Genomic DNA, 20772 nt, shown 5'->3' with positions numbered 1-20772 from the left:
TAACACTATCTATCTATCTATCTATCTATCTATCTATCTATCTATCTATCTATCTCTATCTATCTATCTATCTATCTATATCTATCTATCTATTATCTATCTATTTATCTAGCTATCTAATCTGGGTGTCATCCACCATTCCAAATTATTATAGATAACTTCTGAAGTGATAGAATCATTACCAGAAGCTTTACTGGCTTTGAACCGTTTGTTTTGCCAAGTCTGCTCTTTCAGAATCTGTGACAGAAGCCCGGTCTGAAAGTGTCTAGCCAGATCAAATTCTTCCCGAGCATGCAGTGCCCTCAAGTGGTCTTCTCACATTATTTCATTCAGTATTTCTATTCAGGCTTACTAAGGGCTTGTCACCAACTGAGCTCCTTACAGTCTCCAATGTTGTTGGTTAAGTGGTGATCTAACTCTGTATCTGGATGCCATCGATTGAATTTTCCAATTTTCCACATCTGACCGCTCACGGTTTCCTACCCTAGGCACTGAAATGAGCAGATCTTAAATACATCTGGATATAGGCTGGTTTCTGATCAAATTTCTAGAAAAAGAGGATTTTAAAGTTCAAAAGAAAATGTAGTCCATCAAAGCAGGATCTTTTGATTTAGTTCTCCATCAAAAGGACTTCAAACAGCTGGGGCTGTTTTTGTCTTAATCAAAAAGATTTGGCACTTTCTATTTGCCATGATACTAAGGGGGACATTTTAGTTAGATGGTTACATTGGTTAACATCATCAGATTCAGCTTTTAACAGATTAGTGATATTCTGGATTACTGAAAGGTAAGTAATGGGAACATTGTGACTAGCCCCATTCCCATCTATTCTCTGCCTCCCGAGTCCCAGCTGATCAGCTGGGTCTTCCTTTGTTGCTCTGTGTTCTGTTCTGTTGCTCTCTGTTCTCTCAGGAGAACGGAGCTGGAAAGCAGGTTAGGGGAGTGAGGAGGGAATAGGATTTTGCAGTAACCTTCCCCCAGGAGTGGGGAGGGAATAGGGATTTTACAGTAACCTGCCCCTGCCATGCCCACCAAGCCACACCTGCCAAGCCATGCCCACCAAGCCACACCCACAGAACCACTAATAAAAAATTTTGTATCCCACCACTGATATGACAGTCCAAGAGTTGAGAAAGAAGTATATAAGAACTCATACAATGAGAACTCGTACGATGTTTCATCTTCTCGTATTCAAATCAGTCCCTGTGGACTGCAAAATAACATTACAGGGGTTTTCACAGGATATGGTCAAAAAAGCCAAGAGGGTGACTACAACAGCATAGTTCAAGTTTTGTTATTTGTATGACAGTCATTAAATGTGTCATTGCACTCATTAAATGAATCATATGATGCTAAGAGAACTGCATGGTTATTAAACGAACATAGCATATTCAATGGGTGGTTTTTGCTAAAAAAAAAAAAACTGCAAAGAAGACCACAAATCATAATCACATAATTGTGAGGCACCGCTGAGGGTCATAAATAAAAGTCAGTTTCCAAGCAATGGAAATGCAATCAGGTCATCATGTGGAAGGAGCTGTAGCAGTTGTAACTTTGAGGGCAGGTTTGTAAGTTAGCTTTTTTGAAGTCTGTTGCAACTTTGAACAGTCATTAATTGATTGATCATTAAGTGAGCTCTACTGTATCTATAGAGATCCTGCAGTTGTGTAAGAAAACATAATAAAGGAAAGCTCCACAATGTAACTCAGTAAAACTGCAGACATTCTATGTAAGTTGGGGTCACAATGATAATCCCATCCATACCCCACCATTCACTAGCAAGGACTCAATATCTATTTGCAGCAAAGCTCTCCCTTCTGAAAAATGTGTTTTTTCCAAACAATAGAATAGCTCTCCTCACATAGACAAAGCTTTTCCTTTTATAGTCCTAAAATCCTGAAAGCAAATCAGAGCCTCGGAATTTCCTGCTCTGCAATTCAAGATTGATATAAAAGTCTCGTCTTTCTATTGTTCTCTTGTTCTTTTTTCTTCTTTAGTAAATTAGGACCCAATTTACAGTTGTCTCAGTAAAGTAGCACCGTCTTCCTCCTCAAAGTTATACTCCATGTTTTGTCTTCCATGACAATTTTGCTATTTTTCTTTATTTTGTTGCTATTTATCCATCTCCCTTTTTGAGATTGTGAATTGGTGAAATGTGTAAATTACTTAAAGTAGCCATTTAGATCAAGCACTGGAAAATAAAAGTCAAACGGGAAAAAATGAGCATTTTTAAATATATGTCTTCTAGAGCCTGAAGATGTTATTTAAGAATGTAAGAGGAAGAGGAAGAGATAACAGCAAAATAAAAATGAAGATATATATTTGTCAGTCTCTTAACTCTTCCATGCATTCAGTATGCATTCAGAAGTCAGATTAAAAAATCAGTATCATTATTCTAGGTATTAATTCCAAATCCCAAGCAACAACTTTTATAACATTCAGCTTCCTTCAAGTTCTCAAGATAGTCTCATGTCCTATAAATTTCATCCTGTTCTTAGGAAGGTAAAGCATTAAATCAACTACATTTTAAAAGAGCAAAACCTGAAAACAATTTCTCTTGCAAAGATTTCAAAATCACTTTTGCGTACTTTTGGCACCATGTTGAATAGGAATTCAAACATAATGTACAGTACATGTAAATACTTTACAAAGCCCATAAAACTATATGGCCAAAACCAAAATATAAACTGCACTATAAAGTATAATGCTAATGTACTTGCAGGTCACTAGTTTCCTAGATTTTCAGGCTAATATAACATCTTTATTTAATGATTACAGCATGGACCCAGCATTCTTAAGGAGAAAAAGGTCAAAAGATGCAGTAAATTTATAACTTATTCTGTGCAAATATCAGTATTAAATTTTGTAGGAAGCTTGGATATTTTTTAACTAATACCAATACATATAAAAACAGATAATGGTGTTAGAGGTGAATTGGGGGGAGGCTGGATTTCAGAGCCTCATAATAGTTGAAGGCAACAGTAGAATAGTGGAAATAAATGGAAGAATAGAGGAAATTTAATAGATTTTGTTTTCTTATCCTGATTAACTAATCCAACATAAATAAATTAATCGGATGGGGCACATACTATTTATGAATTTGTGGTTAAAACCTGTATAAGGAGGAACAAAAGGGTGACCTATATCAAAGGTGTCCAATTTTGGCAATTTTAAGACTTGTGGACTTCAGCTTCCAGAATTTCTCAGCAATCCTTAAAATTGTCAAGATTGGACACCTCTGACTTAGATAACCAATTCCATTTCCCTCGTTGGGAAAGGACAAAGGTAATCTTGGGAAAGGAATATTATTAAATCTCCTTGCCAGGCACGAAGATGACAAAAGGTCAAATGTAACTAAAATAAGGGATCTCCTGTGAGTCAGCCATAAAACACTACCGTAATAAGGTAAGCAGCCTTTGAAAAGGGTCTTCCGAACAAATCGTTCCCAAACATGGTAGAGTTCAAATTTAAATCTTTCAACAGATTTGTGTCAACTTCCTACTATTTCAGCTTACATGGCACACTCTTGAAGATATGGTAATTATTGAACAGGTTGGCCCAAATGTTAGATCCAAGTTAATATCCATCATCTTTGATATATAATGTCACAAAAGCTCAAATTTCTTTCAAAGAAATTTATTTTAAACCAAATTTTCAAACAGCAAAGTCATTCCAGCAAAATGGAGAATTCACAACAAAATCCTTATAAATCAAACTATTTCAAAAAGAACAAATTTATAAGAATTACATAGCTGGATAACATAAGACAAAAGGCTTGTAAACTTAGTTTTATACATTTTTACTGCTTTCAGGATGTTATTATTACCGTTATGGTTTTGTAAAATAGAACAGTATTTACCAGAAGTATTTCCCAGAAGGATACAACATTCACTGTTTATTCCAAAGGATCAAGTGTGTGTGTGTGTGTGTGTGTGTGTGTGTGTGTGTGTGTGTGTGAGAGAGAGAGAGAGAGAGAGAGAGAGAGAGAGAGAACATTTTGCAACTGTTTCGGGGTAAGGCTCCATTTAAAGTTTATGATATCATATACAGAGCACAGAGAATCAGTTTGATGAAGTGATTAAAAGTGCTAGACTAGAAACTGTGACATTGTGAGTTCTTCTCCTGGCTTAGACCCGAAGCCCACTAGATGATCTTGGATCAGTCAGTCACTCTCTCTCTCTCTCTCTCAGCTATAGGATGGCAAACTACTTGCAGAAAATCTGAAGAATAAAACTGAAGGGACTTGTCAGTGATCGAGAATGCCTCAAAGACAGACAAACAGATACATAGATACAGAAAGAGATAGACAGACAAACACACACACAAAATAGAAGAGAAAAATATCCAGTGTAGATTGCAACATACATGTGTGAATCAATTTCTTGCAGCCCTTTGGAGAAGGCAGCGGCACAAAGCATCCAAAATCATGTTCTCTCGTTCTCTCGCTCTCACATACACACACACACACATTATGTAATTTATTCATCTTTCTGCCTTTCAAATATATTATAATATTTAAAATATCACTTTAAGATCCTGGTGACACAGTGGTTAAAAGCTGGTATTGCAGGCAAACCATGCCCATAGCTTGGATTTCACTTCTGAAAGAATGCAAGGTTGGCTCAGACTTCCATCCTTCTAAGGTTGGTAAAATAAGGAGCCAGTTTGTTGGGGGTAATATGCAAATTATGCTTCCACCCTGTAAACCTCCCAGAGAATGCTGTAAAATGTGACGGGGCAGTATATAAACCTAAATGCTATTGATATTGCTAATATAACCCTTAGATGGCAGATGCCATTAAGATCAGAGGTCGTATTCAGCAGGTTCCAACCAGTTCTAGAGAACCGGTAGCGGAAATTTTGAGTAGTTTGAATAACCGGTAAATACACCTCTGACTGGCCCCACCCCCATCTATTCTCTGCCTCCCAAGTCCCAGCTCATTGGCTGGGTCTTCTTTCGTTGCCCTGCACAGGAGAACAGAGCTAGAAAGCAGGTTAGTGGGGTGGGGAGGGAATGGTGATTTTGCAGTATCCTTCCCCTGCCATCAAGCCACGCCCACAGGGGTTTACTGGTAGTAAAAAAATTTGAATCCCATTACTAATTAAGATGCCAGTCCCTGAGTTTTTCAATTAACCTAGCTCCAGCCAATTTATTTATTATAGAATCAGTGTTTGCTCTTACATCCAACCCTTCAGAGCTTTATCCAGGACCACACATATGTAAGAAATTAAGAGACGAAAATAACATAGAAGGGCTGAAGAAGTAACAGTTATATATGTAAATGGAAGTATAACATATACTGTGTACCTTCATTTCCGTTATCTACCTAATTAGGTGTTCATTTGGCAAAGTAAATCATGCGGAGATGATCATTTCTGAATGATTGAAAGTTGAGAGAAAAATGACATTAAACAAATATTCCGGATGCTGACACCAGTCCAATCTAGTATTTGTATTTATTTATGCATTTTATTTATTTATTTATTGGAGACACAAAAACTGGTATTTATTCATGTCGCATATTAGGACAGCAGGGGGGAAAATACCCATCTGGTTTGCTATCTAATATCTCTATGATGCTATAAAATTACACCCACTCAGAGTATTTGTTCTCTACTTTCTTTTGTAATAAAATATTATGAGAGCATTTCTGAACTATATGGAAAATTTGAGATAACCTAGTTGGGACTTTCCATTCCCTGAGGATATGTGTGAGAGGAGAACTAAGCTGGAGATAAAGATTAAGCTCCAAAAAGTATAAATAAAGATTACTGAGAAAGTTATGTGCTCTGACAAAATGCCTTTATCTCTGAGTTTTCTTAATTTCTCTAGATAGACAGAAAGGACATTTTTTAGTGACAAATAGGAATAGGATAAAAAGTACAATATTATCAATACCATCAATTTTATAATAGGCTTTTGACTGCAAAGCACAGAAATGCATTCTAAATACAGAGTACATTTAACACAGTCATTTAGGTCTAATGGTCCTTTACTCTGTTGTAGGTTGAAAAATATACATAAAAATAGCTTAATATCATAACATCTGCCTACCCTAAATATATCTAAATCATATCTGCACCAATTAGAACAACATTTCCATCGCTAAAAGTGACACAAGTGTCCATTACTAAATGTTTCTTAGCAAAGTGGACACAGCTTCCAGGCAACGAGTAAAACTTATTTTACAGAAATAATCACTGCTTCCATTGAGCACAAATTTATATGATTAAACTGAATGTTTTACCTAGAATGCTATTTTGATTACAGACATACCCATTCTGACATCTGATGTACAAATTAAATGGCAAAAAAGATGCATCCAAAAGCCACAAGTTAAATTTAAGATATTACAAGATGAAAAGAAAGCGAAGGATTGGCTTTACTTGACTTTTAATTATACTTTGCAACTTTATAGTTTGAATGTGTTGTGGAGCGGCGGAGGAACGAGGCTGAGCCAGAGTGAACGTTAAAGGCTTTATTCTAAGAATAAAGGGTTGCCGCGTCTGCCTTCTAACTAGGCAGGTTAGCTGGCGGCAACAGGGCTGACACTGCGCGACAGCCGCCTTTTATAGACGGCTGTCAAACGGTGTCAGCCAATGGGAGCGGCTGGTGCTCCCGCTCAAACAGCGGACCTGGTTGGGGACTCCAACCAGTCCCAAAGACATAACAGAATGACAGAGTAGAAGGCAAGAAATAGAAGGCTTTTGGAGTTAGAAGGGCCTTATTTAAGATTTGGGTGATGGATATTTATTGTACACAAAATTAAAGTTTATGTCACTGGAAAAACCGTCTTTCTTTATTTTAATATGTTTATTTATTTATTTTTAGTTCTTTTTATAATCGATTCTCTTGTTTTCCAATTTTTTTATTTGTTTTATTATATAAAATACAAAGAAAAAATAGAAATAGGAAATTAAGAGAAGGAAATGATCGGGGGAAAGGGAGTGTGAAATACAAGGTGGGGAGAAAAAAAGGGTACTGAGGGCGGGATCTCTCCCTCCGCACCATGGTGACGCAGTGGTTAGAGTGCAGTACTGCAGGCTACTTCTGCAATTTGGCAGTTCAAATCTCACCAGGCTCAAGGTTGACACATCCTTCCATCCAGTGGTGGGATTCAAAAAATTTTACTACCGGTTCTGTGGGCGTGGCATAGCAGGGGAAGGATAATGTAAAATCTCTAGTCAGAGGTGGTATTTGCCGGTTTTCTGAACTGCTCAAAATTTCCACTACCGGTTCTCCACAACTCGTTAGAACCTGCTGAATACCGTCTCTGCTTCCATCCTTCCAAGATAGGTAAAATGAGGATCCAGATTGTTGGGAGCAATATTCTGACTCTGTAAACCATTTAGACAGGGCTGTAAAGCACTGTAAAGAGGTATATAAGTCTAAATGCTATTGCTGTCTAAATGTAATACTGAAGTTTAAAGTTTGTATGTCAAGAAGTCAGAGAAAAAGAGGCATTAGACCATTTTTACTTTTAAAATGTGTTTTAAAAAATTTTAGCGCTTTTTTAAAAAGGGTGAAAAAAAGAATGTTTTTTTGCCAGTAAGGTCAAAGAATTTGAAAGAACACTGTCAGCTGGTGCTCCGTTCAAAATCCAAGAAAGAAATACTTAGACTCTTGTAATTAGAGAAAAGGTATCTTTTACTGGAAGTCAAGTGGTAGCAACAAGAGAATTCTGAATCTGAGAAAATAGGCACGTACATCATATATATCAAGGGATTGAAATGTTCCCACCCCCAATAGTTCAAACGGTCCTTCCAATTAAAAGTTGTGAACCTCATCATGTGGACATCTTCAGGTGGTGATGATTAGTTGACCTTGGTTTACTCAGATAAAGGTTTGCAGTTGTGCAGAGAAGAGAAAGCTAAGCCAGAAATAGAAACCCTCCTCAGTTTATACAATATTAGTTAGTAACACTTTCAGTTCACTTCCCATACTTTTCCTCCTTCCACCCCCCGTTACTCATGACAGCCAGAAAGAAGCAAAGCAAAGGAAGAAGATCTTGAAGGCTGACAAACTCAATGAATCTATCTTGTTAATAAAAATGGTCACAGTTCACAAAAATTATTAGGTACAAATAGAAATACATACTATTTCCATAGCAAGGAAGATAAAGCAGGAATGGTGTAATTGATAATTTTATTCAAAGTGGAAAATATTTTTTTTTTTCATTTGGATATCACTTCTGGATTTTGTGCTTGCGATGCAAATGAAATGAAACTTTAACTTTGGTTTTGTTGATCAGAAAGACTTGTTATATAAATGACTAGTTATGTATTAATGTGTAAAAGCAAACAGTTGAGGTTGGAGTCTTTTTATCTTGTACTGTGCTAGGAAAAATCGGAAGTCAATGACTGGAAAAACTGTCTCAAATATATAAAGGTACTTCAATGTCTATGGCGATTTTCAGTCATCTAAGGCCATGGTGGCCCCAACATTGTTTTTTTTTAAAAAAAGACGCTTGGATTTTCTTTATTTTACCTTGAAGAGATTAGAAGAACTAAAATGAAGAAGCTTTTTGGATGATAAACAAAATATCTTCAAAGAAAAACAAAGGAAGTCCAGTTGCAGAGGTGACATCCAGCAGGTTCTGACCAACCAGCAGCGGAAATTTTGAATAGTTTGGAGAACCAGAAAATCCCACCTCTGACTGGCCCCGCCCCCATCTATTTTCTGTCTCCCAAGTCCCAGCTGATTGGCTGGGTCTTCTTTGGTTGCCCTGCAGAGAAGAATGAGCTGGAAAACAAGATAGCGGGGTGTGGAGGGAATGGGGATTTTGTAGTATCCTTCTCCTGCCGCACCCAACAAGCCACGCCCACCAAGCCACGCCCACAGAACTGGTAGTAAAAAAATTTGAATCCCACCACTGTCCAGCTGCCTTTTGAAAAATCACTTTGGGACAAAGCTAATTCCAATTTAAATGTAATCAACAGAGAACATTTTATCATGCTTGTGGATGTGTAAAAGAACTATATCATCTTAGATTCAATTACATAATAAGGAAGATTTTTAAAAGTAATATACAACTGAGACCAGAGATCTTTCTTTGGAGGGGTGATGGATAGTTTCAAAAAAAATCATTGGAAATTTGTTTTTTATATATGACAGTTGAAACGAGATAATTGTAGGCACAAATGTGGAAAGGTTTGAATTTATCCACAATGGAGGAATGAATGGTGAAGAAGATGAAACTTGCAGGGATGGCCAAATTTATTGAAGATAAGATAGTGTCTTTAGTATAATACTATTTAGAATTTCACTGACATTTTGCATGAAATAGAAAAAAATGGAAGTATGATGTATGGTTTTGATGATTAAGAAAAAAAAATAACCATTGAGTAAGGGGTTAATTTAAATTTACAGTATATTTGTAACTGTTGAGGAATAAAATCTAAAGTTATTTTCTTTCTTTTCTTTCTTTTCCTGCAGTTTTAGGTTTGTTCTTGTTTACTTCCTTTTTCTTCTGTCTTCATTCTAAATATTAAGTGTTGTTAGTTTTTCTTTCTTTCTTTTTAAAAATAAGCATAAATCTTGGCCACCCTGTAAGAAACATACCTTTCTTAGGATGTAGTCTAGTCATATAAGTATGAAGCAATTAAGTTAGTAGTCTACTGGATGTTTCCCATCTTAGCATACATATTTATAATGAACAGTATAAGTAGATCAAAATTCTGTAGAGAAGCAATGTATCAATATATGGTCCTTCGATTCAAATTTCTCACTATAAAGTCAAAACATAGGCCATGTGAGTTCAGTTATAAGCTAAAATTATCAGCTAAAATTGCCAAGTGGATAGCATTAGGTAAGGCCAGAATAAAAGCTTGTTATTGTTTTACTGTATATGGTTATGTGTGACAAATAAGCAACAGTTTGAAGTTTCTCTAGATGACTTTAAATCTTTTATAGATCAAAATTCCATATTTGTTCTTTAATCAATTTCTTTGTTGCATTTAGGCCTGACAAGACCATAGAGTCTAAATGAAAATTTTCAAGGGATTCCCTCCCCAACAGTTCTATTCTAACTATATCTAGCTCTATCCTAACTATGAACCAAGGTGGCGCAGTGGTTAGAATGCAGTACTGCAGGCTACTTCTGCTGACTGACAGCTGTCTGCAGTTCAGTTCTCAGTGACTTAAGGTTGACTCAGTTTTCTATCCTTCCAAGGTCAGTAAAATGAGGACTCAGATTGTTGGGGGCATATGCTGACTCTGCAAATCCTTCAGAGAGCACTGGGAAGCAATATGTATGTCTAAGTGCTATTTCTATCTTTAAAATTAAAAAGTACAGAGAGTTTCTGGAGCCTCCATTAACATATCCCTATATGAAAATATTTCAGCTGATGTCTCTGAAATTATTAAGTATCTGAATTATGCATCTATCTTCATTGCAACAAATTCTACACCCACCTCTTTTACATATGTACCAAAGAAATACCCAGATCTTTAATACTAGACAGAATAATGATGTAAAGAATAAAAAAATACTGAGATGGGAATAATTCATGACAGTTTTTATTCATGAACAATAAGAACAATATTGGCATGAAACTCTGTCATAAAAAATTGAAGAGACTTTGCTCCACACAAAAATAAATAGCATACGCTCATAAATATACATCCTCCACTGTTTTTCTAAATAACCACTTAAAAGAAGAAATTAATAGAATGTTCCTCTTAATACACCGTACAAACTGGTATTATTAGAATTTTTATAAAATGAAATTTTAAAAAATGTAAAGTTACATTGAAAGATTATCAGAAAAAAGGATTAAGACAGGTGTCAATCAGCTGCATAATACTTTGCTTTTAATTCCCGATTGTGTTTTGTTCACCAGCAAGGATAATTTTAGGCAGAACAACCTCAGGCCATTTCAAGACTTCAGAAAGCATGCAATTATATGTATCAGGAACAAGAGAAGACAGTACAATGCTTCACCAGTTTCCCATAAGTGTTGATTCAGCCTGAGGCAAATTTCAGTGAGCCAGACTTGCTTGCCTTGAAGTTATCTGTGCTTCCAGCTGGCACTGTAAAGTTCATGGAAAGCCAATCACCACTAAATCCTGTAATCATTACTAGTTAATCAATGTCACAGTGATAGAAGGAATGGCTCAAAAAACAGAGATGGCATTTACCAATAAATTCTACTTGGGCTTAGACAGGAAATAGAATGGGATTCCTTCGTTCTTGATGTGGTTGATTAAGACTGGCCATAATAACAGTCACATAACGTTAACTTTCTTCTATTTCATATGTGACAGTTCATTAATGATAGAATAGGTGGAACTTAAAGAACATTTGCTTCAGAAACCAGATAAACATTTCCAACAGCTTCTCAGCTGACCCATTCGGGATTGTATGAAGTTCTAGATTGCTTAACGGAAATGGTATCCGATTATGCTGATAATGAGAACATCCAGGAACAACTATTTTATCTTTATTTTTGTTGAGCAATCAATAGAGAAAAACAAACAATCCGAAGATGAATTCAAAAAGGATGATAATGCACAGGGATCTAAATTTCTCACGTATTATGTATTATATAAATGGTAGCACAGCTCCACTTTTGTAATGACCTAGCAATTAGTTCTTATTGTTACAATCCAGTAAGAAGCTAGAAGTTGGACACTACATTTTTTCTTAGCAGAATTATAGCTACTGGCTTGAATCCTGGGCACAGTTTATATAAAAATAGGCATTGGACACATTTTGTAAGCATCCACAGAACATTCAGCAGAAAAGTGGACAGTATTGTTAGATTTGTATCTTTCTATCATCTGATAACTTTATCACAATAAGAATTTGAACTAAATGAAATATTTAATAATCCCTGCCTGTTCTCATTTATCTATACAGCTAATATATGGGTCTAAGCCAGGGATGTCAAACTTGCATTGTCATGTGATGTATTGCAACATTTACCCTCTTCACAAAACCGGGCGTGGCCAGCAGGTGATGCATCCGGCCTCTGGGCCATGAGTTTGACACTCCTGCTCTAAGCCTTCCTTGGGACTCTATTCTCCTTGTGAAATAGATTCTTTTTCTAGGAACAGCTGCCTCTGTCCTTGCTATAGTTACTTCACATGGGGTGACATCTACTTCTACGGGCAAGGTGATTAGTACCTGCTCTTGATGGTAATCTGTATCTTCTTTCCTTATGGAAGCTCAAACGTTGGCAGAGGAAGCAGTATTTTTCATTTGAAACATTGCAGAAATGTTGCTTATTTCCATTTCTATGAGGCACTCTGTTCCCTAATACGCTATTGACATTTAACTGCTTCTGAGAGCTTCTTGTTGTGCAGTGATACTGTCCATCAATCTCTTTTTTTTCCCTCACAAGTCTCAGACAAACCAAGAGCAGAAATGTCCCATGCTTAGCCTCTGAGCCTGTTCCAAATGGCATTGATTAGACATCAATGTTCTTGTCGCTCTTGTTTAAGTTGTGGACCACACTTTATCTTAGCATCCTGCAATTCACAAGGGTAATCAAACCAAACAAATGAAACATTAAAAAATACTGTATTTGTGTGGAATATTGATGTAACTTCTTACAAGCTGTGTCACAACAGTAGGTGGAATTCTAATGTGAAGAAAAGCCGAAAACATTTTTTAAAAAATATTAATTCTCTCTTTGATGCTTTATCTTCTCCATGCATGTATATATATCTGATTCCTGCTCAGGAAATTCTCCAGGCAAAAGATAAGTGATTGAGAGTGGTCTCTTTTTTTGGTTTCTCATCCTCCAAATCCACTGTGTCCTCTGTTCTTTAATGCAAGCTATTGTCTTAATGTATTAAAACAAGCCATATTAACAACAGCCTTTATCATAATAGTGGTGAAAAGAGTAATTAAAAAACACTTGATACCAATAAACCATTTATCCTATTATTACCTTTATCAATTGTTTGTATGATGCTACATCTTAGGATATTACAATATCCATGCCCTGACTTCCCACCAATGAATCCACCACTAATTAGAATGAATAATAATAGGATTGGAAGAATATTGGAGGTCTTCTGATTCCAACCCACTACCTAAACAGAAAGACCCTATACTTGTCTATCTCTATCTGTCTCTCTGTTCTCTGTTTATCTGTCCATCTGTCTACCTATCATGATAGTTGTTACCAATATTTGGTTGCAAGCTACCTAAAGTTGCTTCTCGGAAAGATGGGTGGCATATAAATTGTATGCCTATTCTTAGTAAAATAGAACATCGTCTAGACCAAGGATCTTCCAACTTGGCAAGCTTATGACTTGTGGACTTCAACTCCCAGAATTCCTGAGCTAACATTACTAGACGAGGAATTCTGGAGTTGAAGTCTTAAAGCTGTCAAGTTTAAAGACCCCTGATCTAGACAGATGGATTTACAATTGGCTGGCCAACTGTAGTCCTCAATAGAACTACATCTACATGAAAGGAGAGGGGTGCCTCAAGGTTCTGGCTTGTTCCCAGTGCTCTTCAACATCTTCATAAATGACCTAGATGAGGGGATTGAAGGGGCACTCATCAACTTTGTAGGTGAGACAAAACTGGGGGGAATTGCCAACACTTTGAAGATAAACTCAAGATTCATAAGGATCTTGATAGACTTGAGCATTGTGTCCTATCCAACAAAATGCATTTCAATGGTGAGAAAAGTAAGGTTCTGCACTTAGGCAGGTAAAAACAAATACACAAGTATAGAATAGACAGTAGTTGGGTTAATAGTAGCACCTGTGAGAGGGATCTAGGTGTCCTAGTAGATGACCACTTAAGTATGAGACTGCAGCATGCTGTAACTGCCAGAAAAGTCAATGCATCAACATGAGCTGCATCAACAGAAGGTTAGCATCAAGATCTCAATGTGATAGTATTGTTCTATAATGTAGTAGTGATACTAAACCTTCCATGATTCTATGATAATTAAAATGTTTTTTCTGAAGTAGGATTCTTGTGCAGCCAAAACCAACTCCATCCACCCACATGGAGTTACCGAACTATAACTGAACTATAACCAAAAATGGAAAAAAGTTCTGTGATTACAAAAATATCCATAATAATGTTTAGAATTATTAAAAAGATGACAATCTGTAAAATGACTTTGGCAGAAAAAGACCTTATAATACCAATAGTAACTGGAGCCTTTAGAATCATACCCAAGAGATTCATGAAATATTTATTCCACCAGACTTGATACTACTTGAGTTGGAATTTCCTAGTTGGCGATGGTTACTCCAGGATTCCTAGTTTAAAGCCCATATCATTGGCAAGTGACCATTCTAAAATCCTTGTTATTGATGAAAACATAATAGAATATTCTGGGGAAAACATGGGCTGGCTGGCTGAAATTCCGGGGGGAAAAAACCCAGCTTTTTACTCTGCCACATTTGTTACTAATTCCGCTTTTTGGATATATTCTACATAAGTGCTTTGTAGACATGCCCTTATAGTTCAATGTGTGTTTTTCTATTCTCGGTCTTTATCTCAAGACTCCTTCAAATACCTGCCATGATGTTCTCTGGCTCTTTTTACCCATCCCTGAAAGCATCCCCTGCTACAAAAGAGCCTCTCCTTTAAATACAGCTGCTTCGTTTGTGATATCTGCATATTGTATAACACAGTAATGCTGGCTTCTTGATCAGGATGCCTGAAACTTAATTACATCTCACAGAGTCTTTCATTATCAGGCAAGAGCATGAAGTCCTATTTCTATTCCTTTTCCATATTCAAAAAATAATAATAATGCTGAGATAGACCCTGTGGACAGCCAATGTGATTCTAGAGCAGTGTGACAATGGCACCCAGGGACTGCTAAGTACAATTTTGGGATAATCTGCCACAGCGGGCTCCTGATAGCTATGTAAGACTTCATGCATAATGGTTGAACATGAAACTGTGTGAAAACTAGCATTGCATTTGAATCAGAGGTGATATTCAGCCAGTTCTGACAAGTTCTGGAGAACCAGTAGGGGAAATTTTGAGTAGTTTGGAGAACCGACAAATGCCTCCTCTGGTTGGCCTCGCCCCCATCTATTCTCTGCCTCCCAAATCCCAGCTGATTTTCTTTTGTTGCCCTGCACAGGAGAATGGAGCTGGAAAGCAGGTTAGTGGGTTGGGGTGAAAATGGGGATTTTATAGTATCCTTCCCCTGCCATGCCCACCAAGCCACATCCTGCCACAGAACCGGTAATTTAAAAAAAATTGAATACCACCACTGATTTGAATGTATCTGCTCACTAGAGGTTTATTATGTCTGTTAGGGATATACCCTAGCAGAATGTGCACAGCAGTCAGGCAGGCAGGCAAAATATGTGAGATAAACGTTTTTGTAGCTTACACTCAGTAAAACAGATACACTGTGCTAGTTAGATAGTTTATTCCAGTAAGAGTTTTAGCATAGTCAAACAGTCCATATATCATTCACTAGTTCAGTCCATCCGGGGATTATTCAGTTGCAAAGTCCAGTGTCGAAAAAGAGGTCAGTAAACTTACAAATATCGGTCCAGTAATATATCTCCTTGCAGTAGAGAAATGAAGAAGCCAAACCTCCTTTCTTCCTTCGACGTTCAAAAACTCAGCAGCAGGGAACTCGCAGTTAGCAAACCATCAATCCATCAATCCAGCAAATCCAGCAAGTTCTCTTGCTCCCTCTTATGGTGGTTTCACAACCGCACCCAAAATTACATGCTTTGCAGTTTAAAGTGACACACACTTAAACTTACTATCATAGTTTATATATATTATTTTACCCAAACTTGTAACCTTGTTATTCCTAACAATGTCCATTGTCAAAATCATTTTCTTTGGTCTTATCAATGAAAATATATACTCTCTTCATCAGTTAATAATAATTGGACATTTTTGTTAAATGTTTGAACACTTCACATCTCAACTATTCTTATTAATATTCTGAAGGTCATTTTATGAATTTAGCAGTTATTTTAGCAGTTAGTTGCTAGATAAATCCTTCTTTATTGAACTTAGGGGGAGGTGTGATGGGTCACTGGTTAAGACACTGAGCTTGTAAGCTGGAAAGCCAGCAGCTCTGGTTTCAGACGAGCTCCATGCAATGGGATGAGCTGTCTTGACTTAGCTCTTGCCAACCTAGCAGTTCGAAAGCATGCACATGTGAGTAGATAAATAGGTAGTACAATGTGGGTGGGAAGGTAACAGCACTCTCTGATGTCATTCTGGACATATGACCATGGAAATGTCTTCAGACATTGTTGGCTCAGTGTTATATAGTAGGCAATGGCTACTGGAGTACAATCTGCAGGGACTCCTTTATCTTTTTTATATGGAACTTAGAGAGCCAATTTGATATAGTCATTAATGGCACCAGGTTAGAAAGAGAGATGGTGAGTTCTGGTCCTACCTTAGACCCAAAGCCAGATGCGTGACTTTGGGCTAGTCACTTTCAAGCCTAGAAAGTTGCAAAAGCAAACCAAAGGAGCCTTGGCAGCGCAGTGGTTAGAGTGCAGTACCACAAGCTATTCCTACTGCAATTTGGCAGATCGAATCCCACCAGGCTCAAGGTTGGCTCAGCCTTCCATCCTTCTGAGGTGGGTAAAATGAGAACCCAAATTGTTGGGGGCAATAGGCTGACTCTGTAAACCACTTTGAGAGGGCTGTAAAGCACTATGAAGCAGAATATAAATCAAAGTGCAACTGCTATTGCTAATTTCAAAAAGTCTTGCCAAGAAAACTCCAGGTTTGCCAAGAATCAACACTGATCTGAAGACACACGCATACAAAAAAAATGAAAAAGAAAAAAGAAGCTTGCATGAGGAACCTACCTACTGACCAAACACTATCATCCAGAAGTGCGCTGCACATACTGTAACAACCGGTTCGTTTAGTGCAGAGCCAAAAATTTGAGTGCATACACATGCTCCCTTCAAATTCTGGGATTTGAAGTCCACACAGTTTAAACTTGCCAAAGTTGAGAAACACTGGTCTGAACTGACAAGTTAGACCTGATGGACAGATTAAAGTTTTCCTTTAACTCTTCTGCATAAACACACAGACACACACACAAAGCTACTTCTCATGATTTGTTTTCTACACAGATTTATTTTTCATATCTACCAAGCGTTTCTCTATTTGTATCTGTTCTTTGGAGCTGCCAAGGTTGTATGTTCCATGCAGTAGCCCATTCAATTCAAGGAGATCATCCTTTATCCCAGAGGCAAGCTCCATACTTTTGAAAGCAAAATCAGCATCTCCACAAAATTCTGCAGGTGGTACAGATAAGCACATTAACCAAGAAAGCGCAATACTGACACTCCGTGTTGAACTCATCCTTCTGCAGAAAAACGGTTTGTCTCGCCCACAAAAGAGCATTCAAAGAAATGCTCTTTGGCACTTCCGGCTTGTGGTGCTTCGGTGCAGGCAGGATTCCGTGACTGTGCACGGTTTCTGCCTGTGTTCATTGCCTGAGTGCCTCGAGCCATTTGGCTTCGGGGCTAAGCCACCTTTGTAGAAGGTGGTGAAGACTGGGGGGTTCTGGCAGGGACGAGAGACATCGCATTTCTCTTCCCTAGCCGGCTAAATCTCCCTCTCCGATGGCAACTGAACGGCGGTCTCAAGGCCGCCATTTAGAAGAGCTCAGCCGGGAAAAGGAATGTGCTGGAGGGGTTTATGAAGAAATGAAACTGATTTTGCTGACCGGGACAAAAGAACAGTGAAAGTATCCTGGTATTTAACACTACTAAAGACACATTGTTCCCAGCAGCGAATGGATATCAAAGGGAAAACTTTTTTTCTTTTCACTCTCCTTCCAAATGGAACAGCTTTGAGAGAAATCGGAAACCCGCATTGAAGGTATGCTAAATGCTAAAGACTATGCTAATGCCAAAGGGATATGGATTTCTAAATATTTAAAGAAAATTTTTTCTTCTGCTGTGAGTGGGAAGGGAGAGGAAAAAAATTGAAGTAGAAGTTGAAAATAAGGAGCAGACTGCCTAGAATTTTAAAGAGCCATTTGAACATTAATAAGACTTCAAAAGACATACTATAATTGGAATTTTGTGATTTAATAGCAACCCCAGAAAAAGAAATGGAAGAAGAGAAAAAGTGCTAAATGAAATAGTCTATCTGGATTGTTTGGTGACTTTGCATCTTTTGGGAAACTTTTTTCTTTGTTTAAAAACACTTGGGTGGTTGTTTTGGGAAAAATTTTTCCTCTTTATAATGGCACCACTTTTGGATGAATTTAAAACTGAATATCTAAAATATAAAAAGGAAGAACAAGACTGGAAAGATACCTTGGACATTCTTTTTCAATCTCTAGAAATGGTGGTGCATTCCTATGGAGAATTGATTGCGCAGCAGGATAATTGGGACAAAGAAGGAACCATTTTTGATGAACATGTGACCCTATTGGGGGAGAAGAAGGAGGAAGAAGAAAAGGAAAAAGGGATTTTAAAACCTAAAAAAACAACCAAAAAAGATAAAAATGAGTTGATAAAAGATAAAAAAACCTTAGATATAAGGTTAGAAAACAACAGGAAGGGGGAAAGCACAAGAAGAAAAGGGAGGTGGAAAGACAAAGGGGGGAAAAGGGTAAGGAAAAGAATAAGCAAGGGAGAAAGGAAGGGGTGAGAAGTCTCAATGATGGGAAGCAAGACCTGAAGAAACAAAATTTATTTAGAGACAATGGGTAAACTTAATTGAAAAAGGGATTCTGTAAAGTACATAAGATTGTGTTATTATAGGCATTTATAGAATAAAATGTTTAAGATATAAATATATAAATAAGTATCAATAGAATGCGATTAAAATGGTTTTGACAGGGTACTACCTATATTATATATCTATAAATTTCTTTGTTATTGTCGTTCTTTCTTTTTTCTTTTTCTCTTTATATAATATATTGTATGACTTTAGGATGTGCTAAACAGAATCCCAATACAAGTTATGTGTGATATTAAGTATTATTAGGTTAGGGGAAAGAGTTAAAGGCGTCATACTCTAATTAGTGTACAGGAGAGGTTTTGTTTAAAGAGAAAAAATGAATGGATAGCTGAGAACAGACAAAGAATGTTAAATATTATGACTTGAACTGAGATAAGTAGAATAAAACTAAGAGAGTTAACAAAAGGAAGAAGCTATATAGAAAATGGGAAACGGTAATAAGATATGGAATGATATATAAAAGGAACATGATTTTTGAAGAGGTATCTGTACGATGAGTTTTAACCCAGGATCAAGCAACTTTCAGAAAAGATGTTTATGTTTTTATGTTTTATGTCGTTTGTTTTTTTATTGGAAGAGAATAATGAAAATGTATAAGACAGATGGATATAAAAAATGTACACAATCTAAAGTTAAAGAGATATAATTTGAATAAATAGAAGGAAAGGAAGTAATAAAGAGAAGTATGGGATAAGATATGAAGATGAATAGATAAGGTAAATATATATATCAAATTGTGCTTGTTTGGAAATGTGATAACTTGGAATAATTCTGTCTTTACATAAGATGTTGTATTGGCTTTTTAAGAAAAAAAAACCTTTATGTTATTATATTTTATGTTTTGTTTGTCTGTGTATTGTTTTGGAAAATCAATAAAATTTGTTCAAAAAAAAAAAAGAAATGCTCTTTTCTTTGAAAATGACCCGCTTGTGATGTGGGAGGTCACTGGTGAGCGGATGCCTGGGTTGCTGTGAATCAAACTGTTCTCCGTTGGGGGTATTTATAGACAGAATATTCAGGAACTTCCTCCAGATGGTGAAAAGAGGGAGGAGTGACTTTAACCTGACAGGACTGCTTTGACGAGTAGAATTCCAGCTTCTCTGTCTTTGTTTTTAATTTATTTTAAATTTTTATACACCCTTTTTATACACCATAAGGAACTAGCTGTATCTTTCCCTGTAACTAAAGCTTTATCTCACATAAAAAGTTTTCCATCCTTAGCAATGACTTTCAAGTAAACTGCTTCTTCTTTCTAAACATGCCCATTATAAAGATTTTCAAAAGAAAATTCAAATCAGCAACAGTGTCAGACACCATCTTTTAAAAAACCACATCTTTCCTAGATGCAATTCAAAAGCTCAAAATTAACAGTATGCCTATGGGCTAAATTGAGAAGGAAATAAATAAAGAGTATAGAAATGTATCAAAATGTTTTCAAAGCTATTGGCTTGAGGGAAATTGTTTAAGAGTTTCTCTTTGGTTTTATTTTGAAGTAGTATGCCTTTCCTTTAAAAAAGGAAATGCATTGTTTATGTAGTTGAACTAAAGATGACTTATCTAATCAAAATATCTCTTCCTGATTCTTTCTGGTCTAAAATTAATTACTTGGAAGAGGCTTTCTTAACATCTTTCTGTATGAATAAAAGATGAAGTTAATCATTCATATGTTTTGTTTTTTGCAACAAAAGTTGGCTTTCATCCAGGTTTAAACCAGACTGTAAGTCAACCACAATTCATAGATAGTGATCTTTAATAAAATTTAAGTTCTCTTACTCAAAATATGGCTTGAAACCAACCTGTTTACTCATAATCCACCAAGCCAAATATACCTGATTTTTACTGTATAGTATGTTTCTCAAAAAAGTTCTAATTGAGTGTAGTCATAGTTGCTATAAAAAAGTTTTGCTTGACACTTCCGGTTGTCGGCTTTGCTGACAGCAGGGATTCGCCTTCTCTGCGATTCCTGCTGTGCTAGCCGCCTTGGTGCCTCCGATCCTGACGGATTTGGAGGCTAAGGCTGCCCTGTTGGGGCAGCTGAAGAAAGGGGGGATCCGGACAGGGGCTGTGGGGTATCGCAACCCCACCC

Source organism: Pseudonaja textilis, chromosome 8, assembly GCF_049901715.1.
Source record: "Pseudonaja textilis isolate UNSWEBS1 chromosome 8, rPseTex1.2, whole genome shotgun sequence".
Classification (NCBI taxonomy): domain Eukaryota; kingdom Metazoa; phylum Chordata; class Lepidosauria; order Squamata; family Elapidae; genus Pseudonaja; species Pseudonaja textilis.
The sequence above is the reverse complement of the archived record's forward strand: the minus strand, read 5'-3'. Positions refer to the sequence as shown.